The sequence below is a fragment of the Nomascus leucogenys genome, chromosome 22a (assembly GCF_006542625.1).
Source record: "Nomascus leucogenys isolate Asia chromosome 22a, Asia_NLE_v1, whole genome shotgun sequence".
Classification (NCBI taxonomy): Eukaryota; Metazoa; Chordata; class Mammalia; order Primates; family Hylobatidae; genus Nomascus; species Nomascus leucogenys.
This window is the reverse complement of record NC_044402.1, coordinates 25,591,754-25,614,441: the sequence shown is the minus strand read 5'-3', so window position 1 is coordinate 25,614,441 and position 22,688 is coordinate 25,591,754.

Below are 22,688 nucleotides of genomic sequence, written 5' to 3'. Positions count from 1 at the left end.
ATACTGCCCAAGTGGAATAGACAGGACTTGATGATTGCTTAGATTTGGTAGATAAGGCCAACAGTAGAATCAAAGGTGAGTCTTATGGTACTGAAGTTGGGAAATCAGAAGGAAACATTGTAGTAAATGATGATGCTATTTGTTTTATCCATGTTTAATTTAAGAGACCAACTAGATATACAGATGTTATCCAGCAAGCAAAGATTAAAACTTTTCTTTCGTTTACTTTAACTTTTATGAGCACCTACCATATGTCTGGTACTGAGTAGGTGAATAAGAAGCCAGATCTCCAGTGTCAATGATTTATTAATTGGCAAAGACAGTCCTACAGGCAAGTGATTATACTTAGATGTGATAAGGGCCACAATAAAGGTAAATACACAAGTAGGTGAAAGGGAACAGAAGAAAGTAAAGATAACACTATGCGAATTAATTGTATTTGGGCAGCCATTACACCAGGGTGTGGATGCAATTGCTAAGTGAAAGGAAGGAAGAAAATGGTCAAGGACAGTCACTAGGATAAGGATCCACAGAAGAGAATAGGAGGAAAGTTCAAGAAGTAGGAATAGGACCACCCACAGAAGTTAAGAGAAGATTACATTTCCAAAAAGACACCGCAATCCTGGAAGAGTCAGAGGGAGGCAGCCCAACAGAACGAGATGTGTCTAGAGCATTAATGTGTAATACAAGTAAGCTAGTCAAAGAGGATACAGACCAAGAAAGAGATCATTTTATTGGACTTGAATTCAGTTTTTCTGTTTATATGGAAGTCAGATAAACTATGATAATTCAATCTTTCAGACACATTAAAATGACTTCCAGACAAGCAAGTATATTGGTTATATAGCTGTATCATAATGACTCATATCCCAGGAAGGGATAAATGAACTATAAGCTGAATGAGAAAGAAACATTTAGCTAAGATAATTAAGTTGGCTAGGCTTAATTGAGGGTTCAGAAGCTCCTAGATTTGGAATAAAAATGGTAGAGGATAAGCTTATTTCAAATATGGAAGGACAATTTCAGGTTAAAAACTGAGTAGACCTGAGGATTTAGTGTCTGAGCTGTCCCATTTCAACTTCTTATTCTGCATGAAGAAAATTTCATCATAAAAATAGAAATAGCTAGATGTTTGGAAAGTACAGGACAACAATTCATTTTTAAACTCTCTATTTCCTATAAGAACCATTTAACCAATACAGAAAAACATTTATAATAGGATGTTAAAATTGTTCTTTCCTTTCTTGGTTTCAGCTGAAACCCCCCAAAGGCTGAGAACAAAATGATTGGTGCCAAATAACCGCCACAATCTAAAGTGAGAAGCCAGGCCATATATGCAGGACTTGCAAAAGAAGTATTCTGGAAACTTACTTTGGCAACCCCTAGCATAAGAATTGTCTCAAGGATATTTAAAAGGTTGGAGAGCCAAAAGAGAGGACTACTGTTTTTTGAGACTTCCAATTTCTTTGGAGAGAGCTATTGGAATGGTATGGCAATCACCACCAATTCTGACTTAACACATGCACCTCATTGCCCTGAGAGAGGAGAGCAAAGTGTGCTTATCCCTTACCTCAAGCCAAGTAAGTGGAGATGAAGAAAACTACTCAAAGAAATTGGCAGTCTATGAAATACATAGACTGATGCCATATTTATTTCAAGAAAAGTTCAAATGTAGGACATTGTGGTGGCTTCATTGGTCAACAGCTGCACTCATCCCATGTTTCCCAGGAATTAATTGTCGGGCTCAAACTGGGATTCAGCTTGGATCCCACACCAAAAGAGCTGTCTAGAGGGAAGACAAGACTCCAACAGAGTCGACAGACCACTGGGTGCCCATGGTCTGGGAGGAATTATAAGCAGACACCTAGCAGAGAACCTCAGGAAATGTGGCTGGAGGTTGCCAGTGGGAAAATCTTTGAGAAATCCATAAAAGCTCCTCATGAGATAATGAGTCAGCTTTGGACAACCACCAGGCCCTGAAATCAACAAAGCGAGATCATGACGGTATGACAGTACTAGCATGTTAAATCTTTACTGCCCCTAACTTCTCTTCCTCCTTTCACTCCCACCCCCACCCAAGCCACTCTCAAACTGAAGGAGTCAAAGGCATCTTATTATTGTATGGTGAAATACAAGCTTTAGCTTCAAATGAAGGTTGGAGTCCTGATTACCATTTTGGACTGGCAATTTTAATTCTGAAATAAGATGGTTATTGCATCTAGAAGTATGAGGGAATTTTTATTAGCTAAAAATAATAATATGGCCACTGGAGAAGTGATGAAACCTGCTCAAGATTTTATTCAATGCCCAGGGAAGAAATTGTCTACACAGCTGTTTTAAAGGAGCAGTGTATTTTGTTTTCTTCTCACATTCTGAATCTCACTTATTTGTTATAATCTTTACACTTAGATTGTGTTATCTTTTTAGTCCAGTATAACATAATGATTAAAGGCGCCACTTGTGGAGAAAGAGTTCCTAGATTCAAATGCCAGCTCCACCACCCACAGCTTGTGTCAACTTGGGCAAACGACCTGGTCATTCCAAGCTTTCTGCTCTGGAAAGTGGAAATAGTAATTGTACTTACATCATAGGGTTGATGTGAGGGCTAAATCAAATTATGTAAGCAAACCCCTTAGTATTGCAAATACCATAATGAGTGCTCAATAAGTTTTAGCTATTATTATTAACTGGTTATCATATGGTCACTGTTGGTCTTTTTTTTCTTGTTCCAAAGAGCTTATTGGTTGCTATTTGTCTGTACCAAATACTACTACTAATTTCATTGTTACTCATTAAACTCACCATGTGGATGTAGATTTGTAGCTCTTCTCTGAAGTAAAGTGTTGCAGCTCTGCCAAAATGTAGGGTGGGAAATGGAAGGCACTGCATCCAATTGAAAACTGCAGGCAAACTTGAGCAAGCAGAAAGTGATTACTTTGGCATCTCCCCAGTTCCCTGCAGAGTAGAAAATTCTCTGAACCCCTGGTAGGAATGGCCTAGCATTTTGAAAGACTCCTGGACTCCTCCTAGTGATTCTCCGCCGCTTTTGAGAGAATCACTTCACTGAAACTCTAGTTGCATGGGGCACATGCCATTCTAATATTTTCAAATATTTCAACTTGTTTTATAAGAATGTTTTTCTGATTTCTTCCTTATGGTAGAGAGGGAAAGTGTCAACATAATTTAAGCTGAACATTCTAGAACATTCAAAGCCACCCATCTTAAAGAGCATGAGATGGTCAGTTTCAGGTGTTTTCTCTTTCTTGCTAGATCTTACGAGAAAAGAGCCCATCAAAACTAAAATGCAAAAGATAAGGTTACTCAAAAAAAAAAAAAAGATTGGCACTCAGAAGGTAGTATGCATATTAAGCAGCTGTTGTTTCTGTCTAGCCGTATAGAGGCATCCATCACTGTGCTACAGGAGCTTATAAATGAAAGAGACCTTAGGGGTCATCTACATCAGCCCTAGTCCCTTGCTATCCTGGCATTCATCTGTAACTCTCACAACTGATGATCTATAGTTTCTGTAATTATTTATTTGCCTTGGATGCTGAATATTTATTTTATTTTATTCAATGGTTTCCTTTGGAAATATAATACATTACATGGTTCAAAATTTAAAAGTCACAGAAGAGTATACAGTAAAATGTTTCTATCTTCCCCTTATTCACAGCCAACCAGCAGCTCTTTTCAAAGGGAATTAATGTTATCAGTTTAATATGAATCCATTCAAAGAATAGAATTGGAACAATGAATGTATGTGCGCAGAAATTTCCCCTTTTCTGTTACACTAGTTGCAGTATATTACTCATATGTTTTGTACCTCAATTTTTAACCTAAAAATGTATTTTAGAAATTATTCTGTATCTGTACATACACACTTCCTAATTTTTTAGAGCTGCATAGTTTTCTGTTGTATGCATGCACCATAATTTAACTACTTTTCTATTTGTAGATATTTAAACTGTTTCCAATAATTTGCTACCTCAAATAATGCTGTGATGAATGATTTTGCAGAAAAGTGTTTCACTTAGATATGTGAGTATAATTGTAGACCAAATCCCAGAAGTAAAATTGAGTAAAAGGATATGTGCTTTTGTCATTTGGTACCATGTGCCCCTCCTCAGGATATTAACAAAACTGTGGACACTTGCACACTGCTAGTCCTACTGCCTATGAGTTTTCCCAATAAACCTAATTTTCTCTCACCCCATGTGACATGAGCGTGAATGTGTGTCAGTTACCTTTGCGTAGACAGTACCAAATGACAAATGCATGAATTATCAAAGATTAAAAAATACAATAATGTCTTTGTGGCAGGGTTATGGAGAAATAGGCACTATCACTCATTGGTGGTGTGAGAGTAAATTATTTCAGTGTCTGTGGAAGTCTGTTAGACTATGGCTAGCTGAGGAAAGAGGATTCTTCTGACTCCTGGGTATCCCTCACAGCTCTGTCTCACCTGGCTTTTTATCTTCCCCCCTAATAGTTAGCAAAGATCAGGTCTACCAGGCTGAAGTTAGATCGTTGGGTTAACACAAGACCTCTTGTTAATATCAGGAGCATTAGTCTGCAAAGGCTGCAACTGAGCTCTGGTTCCACAAGAACTTTTCCCATTCCAGGAATCATTGCTTGTTATAGAACTAAGGAAGTATTTTATGTCTAGTCATTCTATAAATGAAAAAAATAATAAAAAAGAATGAAAACTACTGTATTTAGTTTAAATTTCTTTTGTCATTATCTGATCTAAGCATCTTTTCATATGTTTTTAAATAATTTATTTTCCTCTTTATGCCTGTTCATATCATTCTGTTTTTATATTGGATTATGTGTCATTTTCTTATTGATTTCTGTAGGAAATTTTTATCTTTTATGTATGCTAGGGAATTCATGCTTTTTCTGTAACACAGACTGCAAGTGCTTCTCAATTTATCATTTGATTTTTTGACTTTGCTCATGATGCATTTTATTTTGTAGAAGTTTAATTGTTTATGTAGTTGAATTTTTCACTTTTCTTGTTTGGCTTCTGTATTTTATGTTATATAGAAAGCTCTCCCTCACTCTGAGATTACTTAAAAACAAAAAACAACAAAAACTTCATATACACCATGGAATACTATGCAGCCATAAAAAATGATGAGTTCATGTCCTTTGTAGGGACATGGATGAAACTGGAAAACATCATTCTCAGTAAACTATCACAAGGACAAAAAACCAAACACCGCATGTTCTCACTCATAGGTGGGAATTGAACAATGAGAACACATGGACACAGGAAGGGGAACATCACACTCCGGGGACTGTTGTGGGGTTGGGGGAGGGGGGAGGGACAGCATTAGGAGATATACCTAATGCTAAATGACGAGTTAATGGGTGCAGGAAATCAACATGGCACATGGATACATATGTAACAAACCTGCACATTGTGCACATGTACCCTAAAACCTAAAGTATAATAAAAAAAAAACAAAAACTTGTTCGGTGGTTTCTTTTAGTACATTTATGTAGTAACTTCTTCGTTTTTAAAAAAATTGAAAATCTAATCCAAATTTTAGGATTTTAGGACAATTAGTGTGTACCTATGTGTCATTTTTTTATGTCTAGAGAATTGAGAGGAATATAAAGGCAGCACTAAGTTTTGGTACCTATTCTTTTTAAGCATGTTATTTCCTCAGTATACTTTAGAAGGCTAACTACTTAGTCAGTAGGTTCTTGTCTTGTTTTCCTGTGACTATAAACTTTTTAAAAGAGTAATTTCCCACAGACCTAGAACCACTAACATAATAGATCCTACTAGACTTCCAAGAAATTTATACAAACAATTTTCCCCAGATATTCTGAAATTATTTCTCTTTATCTAGCATTCAATAGTTCTTATTGAGTTTGTGTCACTTTCAGTTTTGATCAGCATTACATCCCTTTATCCAAGTTAATAAAAAAAATTTGAAAAAAAGATACATGCCCAATGGGAATTGTGTGTGTGTGTGTGTGTGTGTGTGTGTATGTGAGAGATGAGAGAGAGAGAGAGAGAAGAAGAAGAAGGGAGAGAGAGAGAGAGAGAGAGACTGGACAAACTGATTAAAAATGTATATGAAAAAATAAAAAATCAGGCCTGCACAGCACATTCTGAAAGAAGAACAATATGGAGAATTTATCTTTCTAGAGGTCAATAATTTTTTATAAAGTTAAGACAATGTAATATTGGGATAGAGGTAGACAAATAGAACAATTAAAATGAGTACAAAACCCAGAATCACATTAACACATATGGAAACTCGATTTATGATGGAGCTAGGATTGAACATTAGTGAAACTTTGTGAGAAATGATAGTATTTTCAATAAATATTTGAACAACTGGTTACACATATAAAAAAATTAAATAGGATGTATACTTTATATCAGAAGAAAAATATAAATTCCTGATTCACTTAAATATTTAAAAATGACTATTAAAACTGTAAAATTTGGTAGGTAATATAGAGAATAACTTCATAGCTTTAGAGTGAGGAAAAATCTCAGAATTTTCCCCCATTCTAAAGAAACAAAAAGTGGAAACCGTGAAGAATAAAAATAATAAATTTAATATAGTAAAAAAATGGAAGTAAGATGTCAGACACAATTAGAAGGAGAAACTTGCAAACATATGACTGACAAAGGATGAGCATTCAAGGTATATAAAGAATCCCTACACATCAAAAAGAAAGAAATAAGAGCAAAAAATATTGAAAAGGTAGTTTATAAAAGAAAAGCTTTATGTGATCAACAAACAGAAAAAGAAATAAACTTCATTGTTTATCATGGGAGTGACAATTCAAACCACAGTGATTTTCATTTCAAACACAACTGGCACAAGTTAAAAACTCTAATAAATTTGGAAAGTGTGCAAAGCAAATGGAACCGTGGTCTATACTAAAACCCTTATATATACCATACAAACCTAAATAACATATAGTTTAGAGGATTTCGTGGTAAAACATGTGATGAAATTCTTATTTTGTTATTTTAAGGTAAGATAATGAAATATGCAGATGGCGATTACCTCTCCTGAGAGGATGGGGATGATATTAAAGGGACATGCCCCAGGAACTTCAGATATTTTTGCAATTTTCTATTTTTTTTAAGGTAGAGATTGTTGCATGGTTATTTTTTATATTCTACATATCTAGTTGCCTTGGGCTACCATAACAAAGTACTACAAACTGGGTGGCTGAAAACAATAGATATTTATTATCGCAAAGTCCTGGAAATCAAGGTGTCAGCTGACTTTAGGGAAAAACCCTTCCTTGCCCCTTCCTAGCTTCGGCTGGTTCCTGGCATTTCTTGGCTCTTGAAAGCATACTTCCAATCTATGCCTTTGTCTTTACATAGCCATCTTCGTCATATTAGGTTGGTGTATTAGGTCTTTAATTAAAGACAAAGTTGTATTAGGTTAATTAAAGAACTACTTTAATTAAAAGTAATGGCAAAAACAGCAATTACATTTGCACCAACCTAGTATATATCTTTCTGTCCTCTCTTCTTCTTATAAAGACACCAGCCATTGAATTTGTGGCCCACCCTAAGCCAGTATGCCCTCATTTTAACTAATTACATCTTCATGGCTCCATTTCCAAATATGGTTTCATCTGAGGCTCTTCACAGACATGAATTTTGAGGGCTAGTATTTGACCCACTACACTACATATATTTTATTATTACTCTTTACTGTCTACAGTTAAAGCAAACTAAATATGTCCTGAGAAGGACTCCATACTTCTGTATTTGAGTCCTTGTGGATGAACTGCAACCTAACTTAACAGGTAGACAAGTTCAAAAACCTAACTTAGGAGTATGCGCCTGTAACAATCACTGAGTTCTGGCCAATCCCACCAGCGATACTTCAACCAATCATACACTGCTAAGTGTTCAAACTGTGTTGAAATAAGGCAAACACTGAGCTGTAACCAATCCACCTGTTTTTGTACCTCACTTCCCTTGTTTTTGGTCTATAAATCTTCTTCTACCACATGGCTGTGCTGGAGTCTCTCTGAACCTGCTGTGATTCTGGGGGCTGACCAATTCACAAACCATTCATTGCTCAGTTTAAGTAACTGAGCAATAACTCCTTTAAATTTAATTCAGCTGAAGTCTTCCTTTTAACACTACTCATACTTACCTTTACAAAAAGAGTACATTAGGAATCTCTGTGACATGTCATCAGGGACCATCTTGAGCTTGATGTGTGAATAACACTCTCGGACACAAAGAAACACAAATATATTACAACAAATTCTTCCATTATTGACTTGGTTCATTCTGGTTTGCTGAAGCAAGCAGAACATATTTATTCTGAAGACATGCCATCTTCCCCTTTCCTTCCTCCTTTGACTTATTAGATGTGAATATGAATAATTTTAGTTGGATGAATTTAAATGATTTTAAATAAATGATTTCATCATGCATTCTCTAGTTTGCCACTAGTTTATATAGGGTAGTATAATGGTTTTCAAAGTATGGTCCCAGTGATACAGGAAAAACGAGCCCCAGAATTGAGGCGTAGGCTGTGAGAGTTCTTCGCTTTGCCCGGGAAAAAATTCAAGGGTGAGCCAGTAGCGGTGTTAGCAACTTTTATTGAAGCAGCAGGGTACAGCAGTAGTAGAGGTACTGCTCTTTGCAGAGCAGGGCTAAGCCATAGGCAGTGTGCTCAGAGTGGCAGCTCGGGGGCAGCTCTCCAGTCATATTAATACCCACTTTTAATTATATGCAAATTATGGGACAGATTATTCAGAAATTTCTAGAAAAATGGTGGTAACTTCTGGGCCATTGCCATGGAAAGTGACAGTAACTACTGGGTGTTGCCATGGCAATGGTAAACTGGCATGGCACTGGTAGGCTTGTCTTATGAAGAAGTGTTTTTGCCTCTTCCCTATTTCAGCTAGTCTTCAATCTGGTCCAAAGCTCAAGCCCTACCTCTGGAGTTGAGTCTCACCCTCTACCTCACCAAAGCCACATTATCAGCATCACCTGAGAACTTGTTATAAATGCAAATTGAATCAAAATCCTTGTAGTGGAGATCACGCTGTATTTTAACAAGCCATCTAGGTGATGATGATGCGTGTTCAGTTTGACAAGCACATGAATAATGCGTAAGAGCACCTACTCTAAATTCAGAATGTCTGGGTTTGAACCCTAAAGAGCTTGTCCCATTTTACCTGAGTAACCCTGGGCAAATTACTCAACTTTTCTGTTTCATCTTCTATAAAAGGACATATTGGTGGTAATAGCACATTTCTAAAGGAGTTCCTGTGAGGATTCAATTAGTTAAACCACACAGAATGCTTAGAACAGAGCTTGGCACTAAGCAAGTACCAGATAAATGTCACCTGAATATTCGCTGCTGTTAAAACAAAAACCTGTGTGCTTCATTCATTTGCATCACATTCCCTTGCTCCTGAAGACAATCAAATTAGCAGTGCTGGCCTAAAATGTCTTAAAATATACTTTGCCTTGTTTTGGAAATTAAAATACTTACTATTTTCTAAGCCTCTCACCTGCCATTTTCATCACCTCTCCAAATTAAGGGAAGCTAGTGGTATTATAATCGCATCTGCAAGTCATTTTTGTATTCCGAAATGTAAACCAATTGAGTAAAGGGTACTTCTCATGGGCATGGAAATTAGACTTAATTCAAACCATGAGGAATTCTCTTACCAAGTTCTCACCCACTCCAGATTTCACTTTTCTCCTAATGATATTTTTCTGCATTTCTCCAGATTAAATCTTTCTCATTAATAGCTAGTATGAGAGAAAAAAAGTTCTTCCTTTATTATAACTAGAGCATTTGCATTTTTTCCTGATGATGGGTCTATTATTTCATTGGGTCTATACACTTCTTCAAAATGGTACATAGTGAAACTGCCTTTAGTCATTTATTCAATAAGTATTTATTGCATGCCTACTATATGCCAAGTAGTGATCTGTGTGTTAGGGATACAGCAATGAACAGAACAGACAAGATTTCCTACCCTCATGAACTTTACCCTTTAGCTGTAGTAATAGACAATATACAATAAACACATTAATAAATAAAATAATTTTGTAGTTCAAGAAATCAATACTATAGGAAAAAACATGATGAGATAAGGAGGGTTGACAGTGTTAGTGAGTGCAATTTTAAACAGTGTTCAAGATGATTGATTTGCTATTTGTTTCATTATGTTTTCCCCCTTCAGAAAATGAAAGTTTAGGGTGAGACTCACACCCTTTGTGTTAAACTTCCTGGGGTATCAGTTCTATCTAGGTTTCAGTGAAAGTGGTTTCCAGGACCTGATCCAGATTGACCAATTCTCTTCACAGAATGGTCTGTTCATTCCCTAGAGCTGCAGTCACAAATAACCACGAACTTTTACTACTATTCCAGCCTAAAGTAATAAAAATGTACTCCCTCATAGTTCTGGAGGCTGGAGTTCAAAATCAAGGAGCCTGAAGGATGGATTCCCTCTGGAGGTTCTGAGGAAGAACCCATTTCATGCCTCTTTCCTAGCTTCCAGTGGCTGCCAGCAATCCTCAGTGTTCTTTGACTTGTAGACTCATCACACCAATCTCTGCCTCCATCTTCACATCACTTTCTTCCTTGCATCTCTATGTGTGTCTTCTCCTCATTTTATAAGATGTTTTATTGAATTTTGGGCCCACCTGGATAATGTAGGATAATCTCACTTAGAGATGATTAACTAAATAGTATCTGCAAAGTCCCTTTTTCCAAATAAATCATATGCACAGGTTCCAAATGAAGATTCTCTATATCTATCTATCTATCTATCTATCTATCTATCCATCCATCGATCGATCTATCTACCTATCATCTATCTATATCTATCTGATATGGTTTGGCTCTGTGGCCCCACCCAAATCTCATCTCAAATTGTAATCCCCATGTTTTGAAGGAGGGACCTGGTGGGAAATGACTGGATCCTGGGGGCCTTTCCTTCCATGCTATACTCATGATAATGAGTGAGTTCTCATGAGATCTGATGGCTTTATAAGGCAGTTTTTCCTGCCCTTGCACACTCTCTCTTGCCTGTTCTTCTTCTGCCATGATTGTAAGTTTCCTGAGGCCTCCCCAACCATGTGGAACTGGGAGTCATTTAAACCTCTTTCCTTTATAAATTACCCAGTCTTTGGCAGTTCTTGATAGCAGGTGAGAACAAACTTATACAGTAAATTGGTACCACGGACAGTGGGGTGCTACTGTAAGGATACCCGAAAACGTGGAAGTGATTTGGAACTGGGTACCAGGCAGATGTTGAAATAGTTTGGAGGGCTCAGAAGAAGACAGGAAATGTGGGAAAGGTTGGAACTTCCTAGAGACTTGTTGAATGGTTTTGACCAAAATGCTGATAGTGATATGGACAATGAAGTCCAGGCTGAGTTGGTCTCAGATAGAGATGAGGAACTCATTTGGAACTGGAGCAAAGGTCACTCTTTCTATGCTTTAGCAAAGAGACTGGCAGCATTGTGCCCCTACCCTAGGGATCTGTGGAATTTTGAACTTGAGAGAGATGATCTGAAATTGGAACTTACGTTTAAAAGGGAAGCAGAGCATAAAACTGGATAATTTGCAGCCTGACAAGGTGATAGAAAAGAAAAATCCATTTTCTGGGGAGAAATTCAATCCTGCTGCAGATATTTGAATAAGTAACAAGGAGCCAAATGTTAATCACCGAGACAATGAAAAAATGTCTCCAGGGCATGTCAGAGGTCTTCACAGCAGTCCCTCCAAATCACAAGCCCAGTGGCCTAGAAGGAAATAATGGTTCCCTGGGCTGGGCCCAGGGCCTTGCTGCTTTACGCAGTCTCAGGACTTGGTGCTCTATATCCCAGCTGTGGCTAAAAGGGGCCAACATACAGCTCAGGCTGTTGCTTCAGAGGGTGCAAGCCCCAACCCTTGGAGGCTTCCATGTGGTATTGGGCCTGCAGGTGCACAGAAATCAAGAATCGAGGTTTGGGAACCTTTACCTAGATTTCAGAGAATGTATGGAAACACTTGGATGTTCAGGCAGAAGTTTGCTGCAGGGGCAGAGCCCTCATGGAGAACCTCTATTATGGCAGTGCAGAAGGGAAATGTGGGGTTGCAGCCCCCACACAGAGTCCCTACTGAGGCACTGCCTACTGGAACTGTGAGAAGAGGGCCACCATCCTCCAGACCTCAGAATGTTAGATCTGCCAACAGCTTGCACCGTGCACCTGGAAAAGCTGCAGACACTCAATGCCAGCCTGTGAAAGCAACAGGGGGCTGTACCCTGCAAAATCACAGGAGTGGAGCTGCCCAAGACCCTGGGAGCCCATCTCTTGAATCAGCAGATGCAAGAGATATGGAGTGAGATATGGATGTGAGATATGGAGTCAAAGGAGATTATTTTGGGGCTTTAAGATTTAATGACTCCCTCATTGGATTTTGGACTTGCATGGGATCTGTAGCCCCTTTGTTTGGCTAATTTCTTCCATTTGGAATGAGAGCATTTATCCAATACCTGTACCCCCATTGTATCTTGGAATTAGCTAACTTGCTTTTGATTTTACAGAAAGGGACTTGTCTCAGATGAGACTTTGGACTTGGACTTTTGAGTTAATGCTGAAATGAGTTAAGACTTTGGAGGACTGTTGGGAAGGCATGATTGGTTTTAAAATGTCATGACATGAGATTTGGGAGGGGCCAGGGTTGAATGACATGGTTAAGCTTTGTGTCCCCACTCAAATCACATTGGGAATTGTAATTTCCAGGGGTTTAGGAAGAGACCTGGTGGGAAGTGATTGGATGAAGGGGGCAGTTTTCCCCATGCTGTTCTCATGGTAGTGAGTGAGTTCTCTTGAGATCTGATTATTTTATAAGGCAGTTTTCCCTGCTTTTGCTAGCACTCTCTCTCCTGCTGGCATGTGAAAAGGTCCAAGTTTGCTTCCCCTTCACCTTCCACCATGATTGTAAATTTCCTGAGGCCTCCCTAGCCATGTGGAACTGTGAGTCAATTGAGCCTCTTTCTTTTATAAATTAACCAGTCTCAGGTAGTATCTTAATAGCAAAGTGAGAACAGATTAATACACTATCTATCTATCTTTAGATATATATATAGATACGGATAGAGAGATAGATAGATAGATATCTCTGTGTATCTAAAGATAGAAAGATTTTTTTTTTGGTGGAGGGGTACCATTTAACCCACTACAGTTAACGCCCTGTATCTAAAAGTTTACAGCTATTGTAGTGATAACTCCCTGCCTGCGATAATAAATACTAGGAGGCAACAGCTGTTGCTAATTTAAGAACAAAATTAGGACACCAAGATGAGGTTTCTCCATTGCAAAATGTAGGCCAATTCAATACCAACCCGTGACTCTACCCGCACCCTGATGCTGGTCTAAAAACTTTTTGCTTGTCCATGAGGCTATAACAACAGAAATTAAGAGTAAGCATTTAAAAAACTCCATTAGCAATTTGACACAGTAAATGGAAGATAATAATAATAATGAAGCTTCTATTTTTAAAGTCTTTTTAGAATTTTATATTTCTAGTAATTCAGTTTTATTTTTTAAAATATTGGTCTGAGCTGAATTTAAAAAGTATATAAACCTGATCCTTCATCACAGGTTGTTTGAGAAGCACTGGTATAGACTATCATTGGTAAAACTAGAATATAACAATCTGCCTCGACAATTATGTTCATTCAAAGGACAGAAAACATTTCAGTCTCAGGAACTGAAGGGATGTGCTTCATAGACAATGTGCTGTGTATCATAGATAATAACTTCTAATTGCCCTGTTTAATGTACTTCAGCATGTAGCTTTTATTTTATCACTGCTATGGTATTTACCCATCCTACACTGATATAATAAAACCCCAAAATACCTACAAGGTCAGGACAACTGAGTCAAGTTTTGGCTTACATGTTAATGTCTGTTTTACTATAGACAGCTCATTCTGCCTCTCTAGTCAAATTTTCTCATCTGTAAATAGATATGTATCTTTTTGGCTTTGACATTCTATTTAGCACCAGTATCACCACCACCATCAAAAATAAAGTGTAATACAAAACGGAACTATCTCACTTAGAGGGTAGCTAAGGAGATGAACATCTTTTTCCTAACTAATATTTTAATACAAAATTTTTCAAACACTAAACAGAGTAGAACAAATTTTGCAGTAAACATACATATGACCACAACCTAGATTTACCATTAAATTTTTTCTTGTGCATGTGTACCACCCATCTCTCTAACCCTCTCTGCAATAATTATTTAATAAATTTTCATGATCTTGATCAGAGTTTTTGATGTATTTCTAAGGAAACAGTAAATATCAGTAGACTTCCACTTAAATACTTCAACATGCTTATCACTATTCAATATTTGTATATAGTTTTATTTTGATATAAAATTTACATACAATAAAATCTTCAAGGTATTCTCACTGAGAACTGAAAAATGCATGCATTTGTCTAACCAAAACCCATATCAAGATATAAAACATTGCCATCAATTCAAAGACAACACAGTGCTGATTTTTCTACCCTAGATTAGATTTTTCTGTTCTAGAACTACATACACATGTAAATCATGCTTGTTCTTTTTTATGCAAGTATATTAGTCCGCTTTCACACTGCTATAACGAAATGCCCAGGACTGAGTAATTTAAAAAGAAAAGAGATCTAATTGACTCACAGTTCTGCATGGCTAGAGAGGCCTCAGGAAACTTACAATCATGGTGGAAGGCAAAGGTAAAGCAAGTACTTTCTTCACATGGTGGCAGAAAAGAGAAAGCTAGCAAAAGCACAGAAAACTACCTTATAAAACCATCTGATCTCATGAGAACTCACTCATGAGAACAGCATGAGGGAAACTGTCCCCATGATCTAATCACCTCCCACCTGGTCCTTCCCTCGTCAGTCATGCAGGGATTATGGAGATTACAATTTGAGATGAGATTTGGGTGGGGACACAAAGCCAATCCATATCATGAGGCTTTCTTATTTTTACTCAGCATGATGGTTTTGAGATTTATCAATGTCATCTGTATGAGTTTTCCACTTTGCTGAGTATTATTCCATTTTATGACCACATGTGACTATACTACAATTGTTTATCCATTCTCCTATTGATGAACACCTTAACTCTCTTCAGGTTTAAACTATTAGAGTAAAACTGCTATGAACATTTCTATACAAATGTTTTTGATGAACATATGTTATTATTTTTCTTGATTCATTTGTGTCTCTATATTTTTGTTTATGATGTCTTTTAAGCTGATTTTGTATATGGTGAAAATAAGCATAATAATTCATTCTTTCCATATGGATATCCAGTTTTCACATCTAATTCTTGAAAATTTATTTCTCCCCTCACCTCCTCATTGAATTATCTTGGCATCTTGTTGAAAATTAATTGACCATATATGTGTGTTTCTTTAGGGCTTTCTATTCTGTTACATTGATTATATGTCTATTTTTACACCAGCATTTCACTGTCTTGATTATTGTAGTTTTATAGTAAGTCCTATACCTTTGTTCTTTTTTAAAATAATTTTCTACTCTTTTGGATTTCCTGCCTTTTGGAATAAATTTTAGAGTAAGGTTACCAATTTCTGTAAAAGAAAAAAAACAAGAAGCCTCCCGGAATTCTGACTGAAATACTGAAATTGCACTGATTCCATAGATACATTTGGGGAGGAAAAACATCTTAACAACATTGAGTTTCTATTCTGCAATTAAGATTATTTGGTTATTTTTACAATTTATTATGTACTTTTAAATTCTAGAACTTCCTTTTTTGCCTATAATTTTTATTTCTCTTTTAATTCACTATAAGCATATTTCCTTTTACTTTCTTAAATGCAGTTTGTGGAGCTGCTTTAAAATGCTTGTCAGCTACTTCCAGTATCTGGCTCAATCATGTTGGCATCAATCTCCATTTACATTTTCTCATATCTTCTTTTGTCAAGTGGTTTTGGATTGTTTCCCATACATTATGCAAGTTATATTGCAGAGGCTCTGGATTTATGTTTCTCTAAAAGAAAGTTAGTAGTTTGTTTTGTTTGTGCAGGCTTTGCCATTTGTTAGAGTCCACCTGCAAAGGCTGTCTTTCAGATGCCAATTTAAAGCTCAGTTCAGTCCTTTTATTATCTAGTCTTGAAGTCTGCCCTAAGCATCCATTGTTCATGCATCAGTCAGAGATCTGGGGAAAAAAAGTTTAAATGAAGAATTTGCATCTCCTCTTCTCTGGCTCTCTTCTTTCTGGGATCTCCCCAATCCCTACCTGGGTTTCCAGAAATGGTATTTTCCCCAACTCTGTCCTCTGGTTTTTAGGCCTGAAAACCTGTGGGTTTTGTGTTAGACTTTCACCTGACCTGCCTGGCTCTGCCTGCCACTTGCCCAAAGTATAAAAACGGTTATTAATTAGAAGAAGAAGGGGAAGAAGAGGAGGAGGAGAAGAAAGAGGAAGAGGAATATGCAGAGGAGGAAGACAGGGAGAAGGAGAGTGTTGGGAAGAGGGGAGAAGCAGGAGGAGAAGGAATTAAAATGAGAAACACATTCAGTGCCTTTTGTTTCTCCCAAGTGTCAACTTCCCTCTAGAATCTGTTGATGTTAATTCTCCAGTGCTTTCAGATACTTTGTTGTGTTTTGTCCAGAGTTTATAGTTGTTATCTGTGGAAAGACAGATTAGTTAGGAGCTTACCTGGCCTTACTAGAAGCAGGGACAAACAGAAAATGTAAAAGACGCTTGTAATTAGGACCTATTGATAAGAAGAGGGCAGCATTGCTTTTAAAGAAATAACTCTTGGGAAAACACTTTAGTGGTCCTTTTGCTTATGTAAATGTTAAGGTCAGAGCTACAAGAGATAAAGGAGTATTACAAAAAAGGAATGCAAAAGTTGTTCTTCATAATAAAATAACAGAAATATAGTTTCTTAGGGAAGGGAGTGGGAGTTATTCTGACATAAGAAGAGGATAGGAAAGAAGGGTGACAGTAAATAAGAAACCTTAGCTGGAAACAGGGTACTGAGAGGTGGAACAGCTGAGAAAAAAAAAAAGACCCTCCAACAGAAAAGAAATTTGGGGTCATGACTGTTTGATATTCAGATTTAAGTTGTATCATTGTTTTTGTTTTAATACTTTATCCCAAACCTATTGTATACCTCCATTGCAGCAGAGAAAATGGGGAGTATATTCTGCTACTCACTTGATTACTTTCCTATATTGATTACATACTACTTCCTTGGCAGGTATATTATCTGAAAAAAAATTATCACTACATTAACTTTAGGATAGCAGTGTCCTAGAAAGATTAATGATATATAATTTACATTTATGAAAGAAGTAAGCATGCAATAAATTAGAAAATGCATACCATCATCCAAGTACATTGTTAAATATCCCAAGTGCTCATCGTATTGAGTATTTGACAAATGGATTTCACATTTATATCAGTACTATTTTTATGTCATCTGCTCTATTGTTTGCTTAAATGTATGTGTTTTCACTTAGGATGTTAAGTGTACTTAACTCCATTTATACTGTCTAGGAGGGATACTCAGGAAGGATGATCATTTGAAAGCATTGAATAGGCCCTGATCATGTGTTACTTATACCGTTGCTTCTGATTCTTAGATTTCAATGATATTCTCATTTTGTCTGTATATGATGCTAGGGGTTGAAATGTTTTCATACAAAAGATTCCTTTATTATTTTCTACACACCCCATGACTCCATGTTTGGAAATATTTGGTTCCAGGTAACTATTTGCCTTCTTATTAAATAGGAAAAATAGAAATAATTGACAGGCAGAGTTCCTGCCTGGGGAAGAATAACAACTAGATTGAAAGAATTCCATTTAAACACAAAATATTTGAGTTTTAGTTAGTCTGGTATCATTGTCACAGATAAATATACAATTTCTGTTGTATTTATTTTTAAAATTTACTTAGTTTTTTATTTTGTTTTTTAAAAAATATATTTTGAAATGTAAAAGAGAATACGAAAATCAAAGCACGTTTCATTTTATTTCTAGTCTGCACAAATAAGAAGCAAAAATAGTCTGTCAGGTAGCCTGTCCCTGGGGATCCTCGTTAATGTTTCCACATGTCTCTAGAAATAAGTACCTTGGTTTCATAAACACACTGGCTTTCTAGTCTATACGGATCAACAAATTATCAAAGAGGAAAAATCTTCCCTCTAGCATTTCAACGTGCTTTTGAGGGAGTTAGAGTGAGATATCTGATGTATCTAAAAAGAGGCATTTCCTGGTTATAGCAAAACCAATTGTGTGTAAAGGTCTTGGATTTAGAGATAAACTAGGTACCTAACAGAGACTCATTGGGAAAAGTTGTTTTATTTTAAAAATAATAAAAAAAAATGCAAAGTCTGTACTACATTATTTACTTTCATGTTTCCTTCCTTCAAAGGCAGAAAAAGACTGATGTTCCAGGTCCAGCAATCAGGCAAGAGGAGTTCCTTCTTACTTGTGGGAAGGTCAGCCCTATTGTTCTAATCAAGCCTTCAATTGATTGGATGAGGGCCACCCACATTAGGAGGACAATCTGTTATGGGAAAGTGGTTCTGATCCAGACCCTAAGAGGGGATTCTTAGACCTTGAACATGGAAGAATTCAGGGCGGGTCCATAGAGTAAAGTAAAAGCAAGTTGATTAAGAAAGTAACGGAATAAAAGAATGGCTACTCCACAGGCAGAGTAGCAGTATGGACTGCTGAGTCAAGTATATTTATAGTTATTTCTTGATCACATGCTAAACAAGGGGTGGATTATTCATGAGTTTTCTAGGAAAGGAGCAGATATTTCCCGGAACTGAGGGTCCTTTCCCTTTTTAGACCATATCGGTTAACTTCTGGACATTGCCATGGCATTTGTAAACCGACATGCACTAGTGGGAGTTTCTTTTAGCATGCATATGCTTTATATGTAATGTAAAATAAGCAGTGAGGATGACCAGAAGTCATTTTCATTGCCATCTTGGTTTTGGTGGGTTTTGGCTAGCTTCTTTTAGCACATTCTGTTTTATCAGCAGGGTCTTTGTGACCTGTATCTTGTGCCAACCTCCTGTCTCATCTCATGACTAAGAATGCCTAATCTCCTGGGAATGCAGCCCGGTAGGTCTCAGCTTTATTTTACCCAGTCCTATTCAAGATGGAGTCATTCTGGTTCAAATGCCTCTGACAAATCTGCTTTATTCCATCTATTATTTCAAAGATTTACCTCATTCAAAAACAGCCTGACAGACCCACTGAAAATAATATTTGACCAAATATCTGGGCAGCTCATGGTCAAGTCAAGTTGACATGTAAATTAACTGTCAGAGAGAGAGACCAGTTCCCTAGGCCATGTCTTGAGCTCTTAAATTCAGGCAGGCTTGCATAAAACTCTACCCTGGGCTTTTCAATTAGTAAATGATGTATTCCCTTATTTTTAAAGTAATTTCAGCTATCTTTCTAATTGAAATCTTCATTATTATCTTCGTGATATACCAGGACCCATATGGCTCCAAGTGGAAATCATTTGCAAATACCATAGCTGAGATTATATTCTCCATCTGTCATCATCTTCAGACATTTCAGGGGCTAACATAGCTCGATGCTCCATTTGGCTACCAGCCAACACTATTCATTACGTAAATAGAAATAATATGCTGTAGTGTTGTTTTTCCTTCACTAAGGAAAGAGGTTCTTCTTTTAAGCTAGAACGTGTGAGTTCATAGTTGTGTCTCCAAACCAAAATATCTCATTGGAATATTAAAAAGACAATCAACTAACAGTCCAGGAGAGAAGATAACTTTATATCTTAGCATAGTGATTAAAACATTTATACAACCCAAGCAGAGATTCAAAATACTCCTCAATTTCATGCAGTTTGTAAGTTGAAATTTTTTTAGCCCTTGAGATCTCTGTATTTATGTCTCTATATAGAGAGAATTCAATCCAACAGGCAATACAGACTGCTGTTTTTAACATTTGCTTTCTGTAGTTTTTTTTAAATTGCAATGACATACAACAATAAAACAATTGCCCCCCACAAGACAGAAACTATACCAACTCAAGCATAAAATAAATCATCTAAAGGCAGTAAGACTGCCAACTATTGCTAAAAAGATTCATTTTACTTAAAAAATACCTAAAAGTTACCCAACCCTATTTTGCCTTTTTCTGGGGCCTGATTCTGTTTCTGCATGTTAACGTCAACAGTTAAAAATGGGGTTGAACTCCTGAACCAGGTGACCAGTGCTTTGCTGGCATTATGAAAATGTTTCTGGAAAGTTATTTATAAATTAAATCAAATCAGAAACTCTCTAGAGGAAATTGTTATCTAAAGAAATTTTATAAGAAAATCTTTAAAAAGGAAGGTATCTGGTAAAAGAAAATGTCCTCAGATTTGATGTTCATGTATACATTTTGTTTTTCTTATTTTGGACATGCATTAAGCAAAGTATGTCTAGAGTTCTCCTTTTTGAAAGTCATCAGAAATCAAACAACATTGAGGTATCAGACCACTCTAAAGAAGTGTGCCAGAGCAGGAGGATGTCGGACCTAGTTAACTGAGGACTGTGCCTAAGTGAAATTAAAGCTTTTTTCTCTTTCCTTTTTGAGCCAGATTTATAATATTTGGATTGAAATATTTTTATATATAGGGATAACATATTTATTTTCATAAAGAAGTTTTTTTTTAAGTTATAAGAAAGGAGAAGAAAAAGCTCTCATTTGGGGAGTTTTGAACTCATTCTCTGGCAGGTGACAGAACGCCAATTCAAACTAGTTTGAGAGAAAATAAAAAAAATCAGTACTCATGAACCCCTTAGCAGGATGAAACTATCTAATTCCTCAAATTGTTGCTAAGAACTGACAACTTTTCACCAATCTGAAAATTTTTCTTCCTTTGATTATTGGTAGTACTTACAGTCTTTTTCTATGCCTATTAGCTGTTCAATTGATTTTGTCAGTTGCTCATTTGTTTACTTTTATTAAAATGTTTTAAAGTCAAGAATGCTAATATTTTGGTTATTAAGGGTTATACTTGTTATCCTATTGCCTTTTGACCTTATTGTGTGAATTTTATTTTGCTCACCATTTAAAATTTTTACATAGACAGCTCTGTCAATCTTTTCCTATATGGAACTATGGGTTACTTAACACACAGAAAAACTTCCCTACTTCACAATAATTTTCTTGTTTTTATAGTGTCATTTTTTATATTTAAATATTTTATTTGGAGTTCTGTTGTAAGAAGTAGCTACCTAGTAAACTTTCCTAAAAAACACTTTTGGTGCTGCAGCTATTGGCCATATCAATTAAAATAGGGACAATCATGGAGTAATTTGGCTCGGAAAAAAATCATGAATTTTCTTGTTTTGTCTTGGCTTTATTAACTGTATTAGTTAAGATTCTTTTGGTATACTTGTAGTGGTTGTCTTGTGTTAATATTTTAAGTCACATACTGACTTAAAATAAGAATAAACATTTATTATCCTCAGAGTTTCTGTGAGTTATGAATTTTGTAGTGACTTCTCTGAGTGGTTCTGCCTCAGGTTCTTTCATGAGATTGAGTCAAGATGTGAGCTGGAAGTGCAATTATCTGAAAGTTTGGCTGGGACCAGGGGCTCTGCTCCCAAGGTGGTCATCTAGCATGGTGGTGCTGTTGAGGCTTCAGTTCTAGCCCACATCGGCCTCCCACAAGACTGTTTGAGTGTCTTCATGATGTGGTGCTGGTTCCCTCCAGAACTGGTGACCCAAGACAGCAGGCTAAGTGAAAGATACCCTGTCTATGACCTGGCCTGGAAAGTCAAACAGCATTTCTTCTGCCATATTTAATCTGTTAGAAAAGCGTTACTAAGGACTCAAGTAAAGTTGCCAGGATTAGAGTTCCCTTTCTCCATCTTCAAGCTCCACTTTCTCAGCATTAATTTGTTCCAGAGAAGCTCTTCTCTTGGGTTGTAAGATGATGCCAGCTTAGGTTACCACATTCTATCATCTTGATGTACTGATTTGCTTAGCCCTGGGTTACGTGGTTTACCCCATCTCTAAGATCTGCTTCAGACCACATAAATAGAGAGTGGAGGGAGAATATACCCCTTCACAGAAAGAAGGTGTATTTTTAGAAGAAGATGGAACTGATGCTAATGTGGCAAACAACAAGTGTTTTACTGTACTATCCATGTATACATACAGCTGAATGGCCCATCAGTATATCTTAGATTACATTTCCCATAGGACAGAAATCACATTTCTCAAATTTATTTTGTATAGTGCCAATTACAGCATCATGCACTGGGATGGACTCACCTAGTGCTTCTGGGTAATCATTGATGAATGATTTAGCATTAGTTGAGCATGGATACGCATGACCAGGAATCCTACCCAAGTGTAGAATACCAGAATGTAGAGCAAGGTTAAAGGCAGCCTGGGTTCAATGGGTACTGAAGAAGGAACCATGTATTGCTGGGAGACCTTCATAGTGGCAGTTGAAATAGCATAAGTGAATAAATGACACTGCTTAATGTTTTGTGTTCCTGGGACCACTGAGAAGGAATAGTATCAAATCCCATAGCAAATCTCTTGAAAATAACAAATGTGAAGACGTGATTATTCCTTTTGTACAGCATATGCTCCCTTATGTTTATCCCAATTTGGTAGTAACATGTCACAAACTTACAATTT